At 39.3% G+C, this 16546-nt stretch overlaps 1 protein-coding gene across 1 annotated transcript in view; it reads left to right on the top strand.

Annotated features, from left to right (window-relative positions):
- ostc (oligosaccharyltransferase complex subunit) overlaps positions 1-16546 on the top strand; it is a 45697-nt gene that overhangs the window by 1482 nt on the left and 27669 nt on the right. The gene's annotated exons all lie outside the window — the stretch shown is intronic.

The raw sequence follows: 16546 nt of genomic DNA, 5'->3' as shown, positions 1-16546 counted from the left end.
TTGCTATAAATGGATTTTGCGATTCTGTCTGTATTTTCTGCGTCGTCAAAATCATAGCGCCCTGGATATGGTACAAATAGTTTGCTTTTATTTCTTTGGTTCAGACAGTCAGCAAATCATAAATTAATTTAAGTGCCCTCTAACACATGGCTCTTTCACAAACATTGTAATGCAATGTTAATCTATATTCTATATCAAGGGTTCCCAAACTTTTCAGCCCACGACCACCAAAATAACAATGCCAGTGACTCGCGACCCCCACTATCCTCGGAGATGGTTAAAGTATAGAAACGTTGTGCGCAATAGTGCATGCGCATACACACCAATGCCTGTTTCACACATACTCTGTTTGCAGTGTGCTTTTTTTTCTGTGCCCATATGAATGGATTAGAGCGTTCACACTGCACGCAGATGCGGTCCAGCACTGCGTTCCAGGAGTGGTGCAGCGATCGTTTCCACGACGAGTCTATTTTTGCTGCGCTGCACAGTGCTAAATTAAAACGATAGCGCATTGTTCGCATTAAAATAAACATGTATTGACACGAAAAAAAATAGTAATGTCACCATAGTCTCTGTTACACAGTAAAGCAAGGAAAATGACACCTTACCAGGCATTTAGGTGAACAAGGAGACATACCCCTTTTCCATTCCCGATACCGATTCCGATACCTGAGCTCAGGGTATCGGCCGATACCGAGTACTGATCCGATACCAGGGTGCAGAGCTCTGAACCGGTTCAAGGAACGAAAACAAAACAAAGCAAAATTTTGACTGGAACATAACCAGAAACGGAAACTGAATCAGATTTAATCGTTTTGAACAGAAACGCTCATTTGAAATGGCCATTAACCGGTTAATAACGTTAGTTTTTCGTTCTATTTAATATTTCGCTTTGGCAGTCAACCAATCACGAATTCAAATAGTACAGCCTATGCAAATGTGACGCTGATGCATCCAACGTGAGTGAAATGCCCGCACTGACGCTCTAAAGTGCGATATGCCCGCGCTGACGCGCTCGATCAGGCTCAGCTGTCATGTCATCAATAGGTTAGGTAAGTTACAATGGCAATTCCCTGACATTAGTTTTTCCGATGATATATGTCACCATTAGGCCTACATTTAAGTGAAAATGAATGTCAAGTAGGCTAATATGCAGCTTGTTGTGCATTTTGAAACCAGCAAAAATTACAGGATATGTAGAACATGAGTTCACACAACGCCACATCACGCACATGCAGCGGTTCAGAATAAAACTATAGGCTAACATAACACATATACAACAAAAGGGAATATTTAGGCCTATTTCACCATATAATTAGGTCTACATATTAACAAAACGAAAGTGGTTCATTGTGGTGCACTCCAGTGATCTAGGAAAGGAAACAGACATTCTGCTTGTTTTCGTTATTTAAATGTATTTTGTAAATGTATGAATTATGTCTGGCTTTTAAATTACGACCGTAAAACATAAATTACAAAGTACATTTTAGGAAAAAAGGTTCCAGTGGTCGCGACGGCGCCTCATGCGCGCGCACACAAATTCTTGCATTGCTTGCTTGATATCGCAGCTCAGCTGTTAAATATTAAAATAAAATGCAATCAACCAAACATATAAAACTTGCTCTACACTACACTGCTCAATTCAATTCTGCAATACAATCTGCCGTCCTGTGACCACCGCCTGACTGTGCTGTTATGTGAAGAAAGATGTCGATAATGTGAGTGAAGTACAAAGCTTACATAATAAATAGTCTAATAGTTCAGTATTCGTCGCGAAAAGGAATGAGAAAGGTATGCTTCAGATTCACTTTAAATTAATTCGTTTAGCATCTTATTTCATTTTATTTCTAATAAATAACCCTGTTTTTCACTTCTTCGCTGCTCTAAACAGTGGTTGCTTATGGCAACACAGCACAACTTCCTGTGTTTGCATTCTGAGAAGAATTGATTTCCGATTTGCTGTGTTAAGCAAAGATAGCCGGCACAACTAGATATTGTTTAAGAAAATGGTATCGGATCGGTACATGAGTTTAATTACTCGCCAATACCGGTGCTAGAATTTTTTCTGGCATCGGTGGTATTTCCGATACTAGTATCGGAATCGGAACAACCCTATAAGCGATAGCACTCGTCTTTTCGTGAAGGTGGAAAAACAAAGTTCTTTGACCTGAGGGATTTCTTGTAAAAAGATTTAAAAGAAAAGACAAGAATCCCCTGTTTTTTGTCTATTTGTCTGTATTTGTTTTTAATTTGATTTTAACATAAAGCTTATATTTAAATGTTTTGCCACTTGCGTGAGCAACATAACAAAAATCTATTACTTTATATAAATATAAAGTAATGAAATGAATAAAACGTTTAAATGTAGTGCGTTTAAACGTGACATCAAAGAGATTCGTAATGCTGCCATGCCATGTTCAGTAACAAATTTTGGATTTGAAATAAAAATAAGTAAATGTTGTGTTTGTGATATACAGCCATGGATTAGTTACGCACTGCAAACTCAGCATGTGTGAAAGCATAATAGCTTGTACTGCAAAAGCATGACGGTGGTGCTTCTCCGCTCTCCTCCGCCGGCCTCCCTGCGTTGTCTTTTTTGGTCTATATTAACCAATGTTTCATTTCAACAAAAATAATATTCAGAGCTTAAAGGCTAAAGAATTATCTACGTGCACATGTCTGAATTTTTAACATTGTGATGTAAACTGACCTGCTGCAACTAATGCTGTTGCTAATATGATGTTAATCTGTCATAATCACCTCAGGAGTCACGGTCAAGGGGAAGGAAAATCGAAAGGTTGATGGCTTTTTTATTTGCATGATTTAACTACTATTTTTAGTATTTTGTTAGTTATTGATAAAATATGCCATTTCTAATCCTTTAAAAAAAATTATTTTTTTTATTTCTGGAAATCATCTCGCGACCAGTCCCCCGCTTTCTCGCGACCCCCACTTTGGGAACCACTGTTCTATGTGACTCTCAGGACATGCCTCGGTCTCCGTAAAGGGGGTCGCACACCGGACGAGAAGCTCAGCGCCGCGCCGCGCCGCGCCACGTTTTTAAAATTCGAACGCATTGTTTTGTATGAGTGTATGCACACCTGTGATGATTTAAGGCCTGGGTACACTTCACTTTCCGCACCTGGACGTGTCTTACGCATCTTTTAAAGTATAGAGACAGAGTGCATTTAGGCCACGCCCACACCGGGCGGGAGGCTGCTTCTTTGTCATTTCTGACTTATAACAAAAAAACAGAACAATGTCTAAAAGCTGGTATATGACAAGGTGTACAGAAAACAAGCTAAAAAACCCAGAACTAAGTTTTTATAAGCTACCGAACCGTAAAAGCCAGCCTTTAAGGAGACAAAAGTGGATACAGGCAATAAGACGTGAAGCATCAGCAGGAAGAATGGGTACATTTTGGGATCCTGACATTCAGTATGCCTCAGTAAGCCTACGTGTGCAGTAAACATTTTGTCACTGTTAAGTCAAATATCCCAATGTCAGTTTTATATATTATATTTTCCTGTCGCTGATTGTTACCCTCCAGTGGGCGTATTTCTCATAGTATTATAACGTTGCGCTCTGTCTTAATTGCCTGTATCCACTTTTTAGTCCTTAAACGCTTGTTTTTTTGAGTCAACAGCTTATAAAAACTTAAGGGTTTTTGGTTCTGTGTTTTTTTTTTTTTTTAGCTTGTTTTCTGTACACCTTGTCACATAGCAGTTTTTAGACATTGTTCTGTTTTTTTGTTTTAAGTCCGAAATAACAAGGAGGCAGCCTCACGCAATACAAAGTCAATGGAGACGGTTGGATTGTTTTCTCCCCCGGTGGGCGTGGTTTTCAGATTATGACACATGTCGCTCTGTCTCTATACTCAACCATGGATGCGTGCGGGTGACTGAGTTTGACACATGCGCAGTAAAGTTTTTTTCTATACTCTTATTAGACATCTTGTCATCAACGGGACATTCACTGGGCAGGATCGGAGAAGAAAAATAGTGAATCCACCATTGCAACATAGTTCAGAAGATACACCAAGAGAACAAGAATCAAAAACGATAGAGAAGGATATGCTTCTAAGTTTACTCGTCTTGTTTTTGTATTGCTCTTTTCACACTCTTCTTTGACGACTGCAAACTGTGCTTAGTACTGTGCGTATTGCCACCTAGTGGACTCTTCTGTCCTGCTTGCGCATGCGCTGTTGCACGTGCACCGTCTGGTCTCAAAATTTGGGCTACACATGGATGGGGTGTGCGGCAGTATACTTAGGGCTTTATACTTTTGCCTGGCTCCGCGGCGCAAGATGTTACATTGTTACAAAATCACATTTCTTATGTAAGTCTTATTTAAGCTTGTCAGACAGAAAAAGGAATATTGTTGCCCAATGTGTAAAATCATAACAAGCAACATAGCATAACATAAGTGATAGGCCCATTATGTCTGTAAGCAAGCGTCAATGCCTTGAACTTGATGCAAGCAGCATGTGGTAGCCAGTGCAGAGAGATGAAGAGAGGTGTGACGTGGGCCCTTTTGGGCTACTGAAAAACAAGAGGTGCTGCAGCATTCTGAATCATTTGTAGAAGTTTGATTGCACACAATGGTAGTCCAGCCAAAAGAGCATTGCAGTAATCAAGCCTAGAAATGACCAGGGCCTGGACAAGAAGTTGGTTGCAAATTCTGTTAGAAAAGGCCTCATCTTCCTGATGTTGCATAGTTCAAATCTGCATGACCGAGCTGTCTTTGCAATGTGTTCTTTGAAGGTCAGTTGGTCATCAAAGATTACTCCAAGATTTCTAGCCAACCTTGATCAGGTGGATGACAAGCTAGCTGGATGTTTAAAATTGTGCTGTAGATTCGGATTGGCAGGGAAGACGAGAAGCGCTGTCTTTGCCAGTTTGAGCTGCGGGGGATGTTCTTTCATCCATGCCGAGATGTCCACCAGACAGCTTGAGATTTGTGCAGTTACTGTGGGATAAACTGGATGAAATGAAAGGAAGAGCTGCATGTCATCAGCATAGCAATGTTATGAGAAACCATATGCCTGTATGATGGGACCCAGTGATGTAGTGTAAATGGAGAAGATGAGGGGTCCAAGAACTGAACCCTGAGGAACCCCAGTGATCAGTTGATGTGCATTGGATACCTTCCCTCTCCAGGCAACCCTGAAAGACCTACCTGTGAGATAGGATTCAAACCAGCAAAGTGGAGTTCCTCTGATGCCCAGTGGTGACAGGGTGGATAGCAGGATCTGATGATTCACGGTGTCAAAGGCAGCAGATAGATCCAGCAGAATAACTGATGATTTGGAATCAGCCTTCACAATCTGCAGGGATTCAGTGACTGACAGCAGTGCTGTCTTGAAACCAGATTGGTTGATGTTCAGCTGGTTATTCTGTGAGAGGTGACACCTGGTTGAACACAACCCGTTCAAGTGTTTTTGCTATGAATGGTAGGAGAGAGACAGGTCTGTAACTGTCTACATGTGATGTGTTTAATGTGGGTTTTTTAAGCAGTGGGGTTACCTGAGCCTGCTTGAATGTGGCAGCGAAAATGCCGGTGTGGAGTGATGTGTTGATAATGTGTGTGAGTGCTGGTAAAAGTGTAGGAGAGATGGCCTGTAGAAGGTGTGAGAGGATGGTGGTAGGATGACTGGAGAGGAGAGGAGTGAGGGGAGAGAAGGAAGTGAGATGATTTGTGGCTGTGGATGGTCCAAGTTCCTTTGTGTGTGGAACTGAGAACTGACTGCTGATGGTTGATGTTTTGTCAGTGAAGAAATTCACTGCATGAATGGTCTCTCTCTTTCTCTCTCCATTTATTTGTGTAATCTATACATGCGTGCATGAATGTGGGGGAGGGGTGCAATTTTCGAAGAATAATCGAATAATTCCCAGCGATCATCGAATATTATTTTTGCTTGAAATGCCCATCCCTAGTATACAGCCCTTTGTCATGGGTGGATTAAGGCCCAATCCCAATTCTATTTTATACCCCTTCCCCTTCCCCCTACGCCTACCCCTTCCCCTTGCCCCTTGAAACAGAGTGTCAAGGGGTAGGGCTGAAAATATTCCCCTAAGAAATGGGACACCACTACTAGACCGTTACACGTCATCATAAGTCGTCGCTAGCTCCTACGTCATACATGCGCCGATGTTTATCACACACTTCTAAAGACCAATTCATACCGCACCAACAACACTCGTCTGTTGGAGTTTGTTGGATCGGTGTGATACCTCTGTTGGTGTCTGTTGGAGCCGGTTTTCACCCGACTGAACATGTTTAAACGGCTTTTGTCGGGTCGTGGAATGTCTGCGCGGTGTGAACAGTTTTCTAACAGACGGCAACAAACTCTGACGTAATCTGACCTGGCCACGAACCGTTGCCATGGCGATGAGGCAAGTCCCCTGCAAAGACAGCTGTTTGATCGCGTCTGCGCCTCACGCACACACAACAAAGCAGTGGAAATGTGACATCGCAGCTTGTTCAATATAAAAAATAAAATACTGTTAAAAAAAAATAAAATATACAAAAGGTACAATAGTCCACAGTGCAATCCGTGCCATTCAGCAAGAGCAGCTGCTCCACTTCACCAAAAGAGAGGGGTAACGTTAACCACTATGAGAGCAACGCAGGTTTACCTTCAGTTTCGTTTTTTAAGAATTCGTTTTGGCTTATTTAGCTACATGGTTGTATATGCTTATGGGTCTCGTTAATAAAAAGGGTCGTGCTAAAAAAATTGTTTGTTGGTGCGGTGTGAATTGGCCTTTTAAGATGCCATCGATAGCTGTAGTGATCTTTGTTGCTTGGGCGACAGCTATTTTTTTGCGTTTGTCTTCGCATAAGACTAGTGATCGACCGATGTATCTGTTTACCGATATTTTTCCAGATATTTAAGCATTTTTCCATAATCGGGTATCGGTTTTGTAATATCGGATTCGCCGATTTTACGGCGCCATCTTGTGGCCGTTTTGAGATTTCCGCCATTGCAGCCCGGGCGTCTGAGGAGATCAGTCAACAACAACTCAGTGCACAGGTAACATATATGTTCTACTTGGTTTACTTTAATTAATCAACTTTATTTAACATAACAGATATGCACAAATGAGATCTGAGACATAAATTCCTGATATAGTTTATTTATGCAGCATGTTTCTAAACAATTGAGACAAACTCATTGAGTCACGTAGTGTAATTCGTCATGTCCTGCCCCAATAAAGACGTAACTTTATATGATTTAAATAAAACAGACATGAATGAGTGCATGTTGAAAATAAAAGCACTGAATTTAATTCTCTATCTGTTGTATTTGGTCACCATTAGTCTAGAAGAAAATGTTCGTTCATATTGCTTAGCAACTGACAGATGATCAAGAGGCTTAAGCACGGCCACTGAATGAAACTTTTGACAAGATTATCTTGTTTAAACGCCCTAGATTATATTATCATTTACTACATAATTTTTTCGCTAATACACATATAAATATAGCCTACCGCTTTGTGGAAATTAATTATTATCTACATGCGCGATCGCGGTTGATTAAGTTATAGTCAAACAGCACTTTGTCAGTTGGCATTTCATGATTTAACGTTAGATTAAATTTAGATCATAAAATGCCAACTGACAAGTGCTGTTTAACTTTATATAGTCTCGGAAAAAAAAGTTTGTTCATATTGCTCAGCACCTGAATGGGTTGATGATCAGGAAGCCTCATTTCGGCGCGGCATTTCACTTTTATGGGGGGGCACATTTTTATGATCCGAGAAACAGACTCACCAAAACAATAATATCCCGTATTTATTATTAATGTAATAGACTATAAACAAACACCAAAACACAAGATAGTCCATCCTAATTAGACCAAACTACACCAAAAACTAGAGAATGACTGATTGTATTACATTTGGTGTAAATGGGGATCGATAGTGGATCGATCGCTCATGCAGCTCATCTCGAGCAGAAATCAAAACAAATGAGAACAGCACAAACAAAGAAACTCAGTTAACGTGATAAAAATTCAAAATGTGGAGTTTTTATATTTCTAACATATGATACAGTTAAGCAACATCACACGACCAACAGTACTGTCCTCCAGATTACGTTACCATCATAATTGAAAATGTGACACTGATTTCACGACAGTTCAGTAAACAAGTAGTTAATATTAAAGGTGATACAGAGGATCTTTTCTTCGCTGAGAAACCAAAGACTGTTACTGAGTTTTTGAAATGAGCGCATGCGTAAGAACAACCCCCCTCCTTCACAGCTCATTTTGAGGGAACGCCTCCCAAAACTCGTGCACAAGTATTGGAACACGAGTGTTTACCACCGGCATTCGCTGTGTCGTGTTAGTGGATTCATTATGTCGGACTCACCGCAGGAAAGTTACTGGAGCGCGCAGCCGCGCATGTCTCTCACAAGGAACGTCATGGCAGTGATTGACAAGCCAGAGGGCCAATCTGCGCACGCCTCTCACAAGGAACGTAATGGCAGTAATTGACAAGCCAGAGGGCCAATTGTTTACGCGATGATCGCATAAACGATTGGCTGATGTTTTTAAGGCCCTACCTCATGCACAGATGATGTATATTAATATTATTCCTTTACAGTGCACCTAATAAATAGTCTTTTATCAGTTAGTAAAGACATTTTCAAGTAATATTGCAAAAACGTATAAAACAAAACATCCTCTGTAGCACCTTTTAAGTCACTTACATGAGACACAATATTGCCTGTTTTTGTTCTATTTCAGCAGCGAAAACGGTTCCAAACAAAGATCACAGCAGAACCATTGCACACGTACATCAGAGCAACACTCAGTCGTCTTTCTTTACTGAATGATTCAACGTTTTGAACGAACCGGTTGAATCAAAGATTCAATAACCCATTCATAAACAACTGCCTCATTCTTGAATGAATCAGCCATTTGAATGAATCGTTTGAATGAATGACTCAGTGACAATGACTCAATGATCAAGGCGGTCAAAAGCCGCCAACTACCGCTGTTTTAATTTCATGTTAAAACAATCTCTTATTTAAAGCAGCTGTCAATGTGTCAATGATTTGATTGATAATAGCCCTGTGTGTCTAATTATTCTAATTGAATTTATTGATCAAATAAAAAAATAAAATGAAAGATGCAGCATACATTTAATAAGGTTAGGGGGAAATTCCCTTTATAAAGGTAAAAAAGGGGGCACTGCCCCCTAATACCCCCCCTTGGCGACGGGCCTGAGAGTCGGGATGAGGCTGCAGCCTTGACCGACTCCTTTATTCTAACTGAAATAATCAGTTATTCTGTCACTGATCTTGACACAGCACTTATATATGTATATATCCTTTATAATATGTCCTTCCTCCTATTCCACATTGGATAAGTTTTAGGAAAAGTCCATTATGCCATAAAGAATCAAAGGCTTTTTTAAAATCAATGAAGCAATTAAGCTTTTTTTGATGAACATATTTTTGTATTAGTGTGTGGAGTCTGTAAATGTGATTTGATGTTCTCTGATTGGGCATAAATCCAATTTGACAATTCTTTTAAAATCTTGTGTTCGTGAATGAACTGAACTAATCTGTCATTAATAATGGAACAGAATAGTTTTCCAAGGTTACTGGTCACTGTGATGCCTCTGCAATTATTTGGTTCGTACTATTCACCTTGTCTGAAAAATTGGAGTTATCAATTTTTTTTTTCCATATCTCAGGAGAGTGTCCTGATTTTAATAAGAGATTGAATAATTTTAGAATAGCATCTTTCAGTTTGTGGCTGCTGTGTTTCAGCATCTCATTAGATATTCAATCCACACCATAGGATTTTCACATTTCTTTTTTGCATCTGTATTTTTTTCTTTTTCTCAGGCCTTTTCTGACCAGTGTATAAAAGATTTTAGTGTTAACTGTTCAGTTGCTAAATTGGTAATTTTCTTCTCTTCTCTAAATGAAGTCAGTAGAAATTAGGCTCTGATGTTCTGAAAATGAGTGCTGTAATAAGGCGACTCATATGGGGGGATATATGTGGCACACAGGTACAGGTCCTCATCTAAACACAAAAGCTCTTTAAGTTTTATCCAAATGTGTTTTCCCTTTTTTCAAAGGTTGAATATAATGCCACAGATGGTCTTTGAACCAAACTATAATTCCTGAATTTCTTCCGTTTTTAACATTAGGCTGTTTGATTGAGGGTATACGTAGCTCTCTGTGGTTTGAATGAATGTGGGTTTTGGAGTCTAAATGACTCCATGTCTCAAGTAAAATAATTATATCTGGACTATATACAGAATTAACAAAATCAGGCTTAGTAATTTTCTCCCCAAATGTTGAAGAGAACATCCCTTGAATATTATGTTATTGTTATAATATACATGTTATTTCAAACGATGACATGAATACTTTCCGTACCCTCTGTGTGTGTAATATATAAATAAATAAATATATTAGGGGTGTGACGAGATCTCGTGGCACGAGATCTCGCGAGACTAATCTGTGACGAGGCTTGTTTGAGATGAGCAGAATAGATCAACGGTGATCACTGTGAGATGCATGCCGGTTAGAAATGTGTCCGAGGGTGGTCCGCCTTGCTCTGATGTCATGCTGACGTGTGTCAAAAACCTCTCGCGAAAGCGAGGCGGACGCGTCGAATTCTGCAGTCGAGCGCAGTTGCTCTCCACCGACTGCGCTGACCAAAAGCACGATGGGAAACGACTTGATGACGACACAGCTTAAAGCTTATTGGTTTAAACAACCGTGATGTATTGATCTCTTTTAAAATGTTTGATTTTGAAACACTACCATGATTTTATGCGTATAAATTATGTGTGAATATTTCAAAAGTCTCTGAGAGTGCGATCTCTCTGTGGGTTATGTGATTATCATATTTATAAAAATATATAAAAACATGTCTGTAATTTAAAATAAAAATGATTGATACACACATCCTTCGAATGGAAATAAATATCAAGTATTTTGGGTGTGTTGTTCATTATCTTTATTTTAATTTAAAAGCAACAGAACGTAAGTTACATCCAGTTTATCAGCAACACAGCGCACGAGTGTGAATCCCGCGATATCCGCCTTTGATCTCGCAGGTGTCTGATGCACTCTGAGAACGGAGAATTTTCCATCTTGCATGCACTTTTTTCACTCCACCCCTCACTGCAGCCGCCTACTCTCGGCTGAACTTAAGGCGAGGCCAGGCGCATCTCAAACAAGCCTACTATTTCTCATTTTTGTATTTAAATAAAAAACATCTAATTCAGTTGGATAACGGTTGCCGCCACCATATTTACAGAAATGGCCCTTTCACACAGGACGCAGCATGTGCTGCACTCGCCGCTGGGTTCAGCGCAGCCCTTCAGATACAAAGCGATTTGCGCTGCGCTGGCCAGAGCACAGTAGGCGGAGTTTTCCAAACTTGTACCGGGAGTTCTATACGTAGTCATTTGATTGTTGTTTCACCTTTCGGTCAGCAGCAAAGTATATGTCCCGTGCTAAGAAGTGAGCAATAGCAATAGCCCTTGTAAGAAGAAGAAAGAGAGCAGCTTGACAGTGTTTATCATGTCTCCATGACACAGCTTTTCTCCCGATGTCTCTATACGACCAGCAAACTTGTATTGTATAGCTCTGGATATTCCAACACAGTAAATAGCTGTTCATCCATTTTGCTTTTCCTCGCACAGCGCAAGCCATTGAAACAAATGGGTTTCATAGCGCAGCGCATACCGCGTCCTGTGTGAAAGAGCTTTTAAGCGCGATCGTGAAAGTAAGCGTGAGCACGCATTCAAACGCAATGTCAATACCCTGCATTTTGGAAATTCTGGAATAAAGCAAAGTCAGAGGGTGCTTTTGGTAGCAATTGGGAACTTCTAAAGTTTAAAACTGGCCAATATTTGAGGAATTATGGTAGTATCTTATCCAAAAATCGTAAATTGGAGGAAGAGAGAGTGGTTTCTAAAATAATTTCCTTGTACCAGAAGGACCCTGCAGATATATCACAGGAGGATCAACTAACTTTAATTTCGGAATAACTTAAATTAAATGAGATCTTCTCCAACAAAGCATAAGGTGCCTTTATAAGGTCAAGAAAAAGGTGGATTGAAGAAGGGGAGCAGAACTCTGCCTATTTATTTTGGCTTGGAAAGATATGGGAAATTTTAATTTGATCCAGCAACTTAATATTAATGATACTGTAACTGATATTTCGAAGAGCATAGCTGTTTTTTGTGCTGACTTTTATAGTAATTTATACAAATCTAAATATTGCCATCAATCATCCACTACATTCGTGAACTCTTGTCGTCACTCCAATCTCACAAGATGATAGGAAACTCTGCGATGACCCTATAACTCTGCAGGAAATTTGCAATTGAACATTGTAAAACTAACAAATCTCCTGGTGTTGATGGCCTCTCTGCAGAGTTTTATCAGGTGTTTACGCAAGATTTAGCTCCCTTTCTACTTGAAGTAATTTTAGAAAGTGTTAAAAGGTTCTTTACCTCCTTCGCTGAGCCAAGGCTTAATTACCTTAATCCCCAAACCCAATAAGGATCCACTGTTTATAGATAATTGGCGATCTATTTCATTACTAAACACTGACTACAAAATTTTTGCAAAACGATTAAAGAATGTTTTAGACCCTATTATTGAAGTCCAATCAGGATTCATGAGAAAAAGACACATCTTAAACAATATTCGGCTTGTCTTAGATATGATTGATTATTTATTTTTATGTCCTGATGATAGTTATATCTTTTTTTTTTTTGACTTCTATAAAACCTTTGACACAGTAGAACATAACTTTATATTTAAAACTATTAAATTTGGTTTTAGTGATTTTTTTTTTGTGTGTGTGTAAAGCTGTTAGAACTGCAAAGGCAATAGCTCTATTAGACTAAAAAATGGGACTTCACCTAGATTTGAGCTGCAAAGAGGCATCCGACAAGGCTGCCCTACCTCCCCCTACCTATTCATTTTATGTTCTCAACTTCTTTCCACCCATATTAAAAATAGTACCCTAAAAGGAATTTCAATTTCTGAAAGAGAAGTTATCCTCACCCAAATTGCAGAAGATACTACGTTATTTTTAAAAGATGCCACCCAAGTGCCAATTGCTATCAAAACAATAGAATTATTTTCAGCAGCTTCTGGACTCTGCTTAAATCTAAAGAATTTTATACCTAACTATATCTTCTCTAAGGTTGGTTTTATGTGATTAGATAAAATTAAGGGAATTTTCTCTATTTTATAAATTCCATAAACAAACGCTCTAAGCATGGTCATTAATTTACAAACATAATTTCTGCCCACATAAGTGCTTCATCTGGAATAATCGACTTATTAAATTCAAGAATAAATCCTTATTTTATAAGACTTGGTTCAATAATAACATAATTTTAGTGTCCCAACTAATAAATGATAGTGGATCATTGATGAATTATTCTGAATTCCTTAACACTTTTGGCATTCCAATCATCCCAAGAGAGTTTTTTTTATCTTACCACTAAGAGTTCTCCTAAATAGCAGTAAATGTTCTTAGCAGCTTTGTGAATAGGTTAAGAGAAAACTTGTGGCTGAGACAAACTTTTACTAAGGAATAGACTGAAGTCTTAAGATAAGAGTAAGGGCGGGGTTGACCTCGTTGCTATGGAGTATACACACAGTGATTGGCTGATGGGGAGGAGTCAGCGATTTAATCATAGAAATATTGTAGAATGAGGTGTCATGTTTCCATATTAAAATAAAGGTTTTAAAATACAAATGTTACCATAGTCCAAATAAAATGTTGCCATATTGTTGCCATAAAGGTTTTAAAATGTAGGCTGTGTCACTAATTAAACTAGTATATACAGTTTTTTATATATATATTTATCTTGATCTATAACGCCCATCTTGCGTTATAGATCAAGATAAAGATCATTTATAAAGGCTTTTAAACGACAAAACACACTCACTTACACATATTTGAGGATCAGAATATCAGATAGTTGATAACATGGTAAGCAAGTTTGTGAATATTTTAAATAAACAAGGAAAAACAAAATAATAGAGATCCATCTGTCATACAGTTTTATTGTTGCTGCGCTCAGCGCTAATGACACGCAAGACGCGTTGCTATGGAAACATTAAAGGCAAACGTTCTAAAATAACGGTTGCATTAAAAAAAAAAAACTCACTCTGGGGGGAGAGTTAGAATATTTTAAACTCACGCGCGAAAGGGATAAAACAAAAACAGCTCCTTATAAAAAAAATGAAAATGTCATATAGCTTACAGGGAATCCAAAGTGTACCCAAACACCAGACCTGTTGGTTATTGGACGATCTTCTATTTCTGGTCTGTTAAACGCATTAGCCATTTTGCAAAGAGCCTTCAGCGCGTACTGAGTGAGCGAGCACCTGACTGAGTAGCCACATGTAAATCAGACGCTCCAGACGCCCCAGACACGTTCGGTGTGAACGCAGCATAACATAAACACATAAGTTGGTGTTTTTTTTTTTTCTTCGGGGTGTCAGGGGCGTTGCCTGTTACGTCGTTTGGGTTATTGGCCTACCCTGTTGAAAGCATAACATAATTTTTTCATTATATTTCACTTTTTTATTTTCTAAATGTAATTTAATTGTTAGTCCAACGAACCGTTCGGTACATAATGCGTACCGAACCGAAAGCCCTGTACCGAACGGTTCGATACGAATACATGTATCGTTACACCCCTAATACATACATACATACACAGTGGGTACGGAAAGTATTCAGGCCCCCTTAAATTTTTCACTCTTTGTTATATTGCAGCCATTTGCTAAAATCATTTAAGTTCATTTTTTTTCCTCATTAATGTACACACAGCACCCCATATTGACAGAAAAACACAGAATTGTTGACATTTTTGCAGATTTATTAAAAAAGAAAAACTGAAATATCACATGGTCCTAAGTATTCAGACCCTTTGCTCAGTATTTAGTAGAAGCACCCTTTTGATCTAATACAGCCATGAGTCTTTTTGGGAAAGATGCAACAAGTTTTTAACACCTAGATTTGGGGATCCTCTGCCATTCCTCCTTGCAGATCCTCTCCAGTTCTGTCAGTTTGGATGGTAAACATTGGTGGACAGCTATTTTTAGGTCTCTCCAGAGATGCTCAATTGGGTTTAAGTCAGGGCTCTGGCTGGGCCATTCAAGAACAGTCACTGAGTTGTTGTGAAGCCACTCCTTCATTATTTTAGCTGTGTGCTTAGGGTCATTGTCTTGTTGGAAGGAAAACCTTCGGCCCAGTTTGAGGTCCTGAGCACTCTGGAGAAGGTTTTCATCCAGCATATCCCTGTACTTGGCCGCATTCATCTTTCCCTCGATTGCAACCAGTCGTCCTGTCCCTGCAGCTGAAAAACACCCCCACAGCATGCTGCTGCCACCACCATGCTTCACTGTTGGGACTGCATTGGAAAGGTGATGAGCAGTGCCTGGATTTCTCCACACATACCGCTTAGAATTATGGCCAAAAAGTTCTAACTTGGTCTCATCAGACCAGAGAATCTTAATTCTCACCATCTTGGCAAACTCCATGCGGGCTTTCATGTGTCTTGCACTGAGGAGAGGCTTCCGTCGGGCCACTCTGCCATAAAGCCCCGACTGGTGGAGGGCTGCAGTGATGGTTGACTTTCTACAACTTTTTCCCATCTCCCGACTGCATCTCTGGAGCTTAGCCACAGTGATCTTTGGGTTTTTCTTTACCTCTCTCACCAAGGCTCTTCTCCCCCGATAGCTCAGTTTGGCCGGACGGCCAGCTCTAGGAAGGGTTCTGGTCGTCCCAAATGTCTTCCATTTAAGGATTATGGAGGCCACCGTGCTCTTAGGAGCCTTAAGTGCAGCAGAATTTTTTTTTTTTTTTTTTTGTAACCTTGGCCAGATCTCTGCCTTGCCACAATTCTGTCTCTGAGCTCTTCAGGCAGTTCCTTTGACCTCATGATTCTCATTTGCTCTGACATGCACTGTGAGCTGTAAGGTCTTATATAGACAGGTGTGTGGCTTTCCTAATCAAGTCCAATCAGTATAATCAAACACAGCTGGACTCAAATGAAGGTGTAGAACCATCTCAAGCATGATCAGAAGAAATGGACAGCACCTGAGTTAAATATATGAGTGTCACAGCAAAGGGTCTGAATACTTAGGACCATGTGATATTTCAGTATTTCATTTTTAATAAATCTGCAAAAATGTCATCAATTCTGTGTTTTTCTGTCAATATGGGGTGCTGTGTGTACATTAATAAGAAAAAAAAAATAACTTAAATGATTTTAGCAAATGACTGCAATATAACAAAGAGTGAAAAATGTAAGGGGGTATATATATATACATCTCAGTACAGTCCAAAAGTTTGGAACCACTAAGATTTTTTATGTTTTTAAAAGAAGTTTCGTCTGCTCACCAAGGCTACATTTATTTAATTAAAAATACAGTAACAAACAGTAATATTGTGAAATATTATTACAATTTAAAATAACTGTGTACTATTTAAATATATTTGACAAAGTAATATATTCCTGTGATGCAAAGCTGAATT

The sequence above is a fragment of the Chanodichthys erythropterus genome, chromosome 11, assembly GCF_024489055.1.
Source record: "Chanodichthys erythropterus isolate Z2021 chromosome 11, ASM2448905v1, whole genome shotgun sequence".
In the NCBI taxonomy this organism is placed as follows: Eukaryota; Metazoa; Chordata; class Actinopteri; order Cypriniformes; family Xenocyprididae; genus Chanodichthys; species Chanodichthys erythropterus.
Note: the sequence above shows the minus strand (reverse complement) of the source record. Positions and strands in the feature narration are given on the sequence as shown.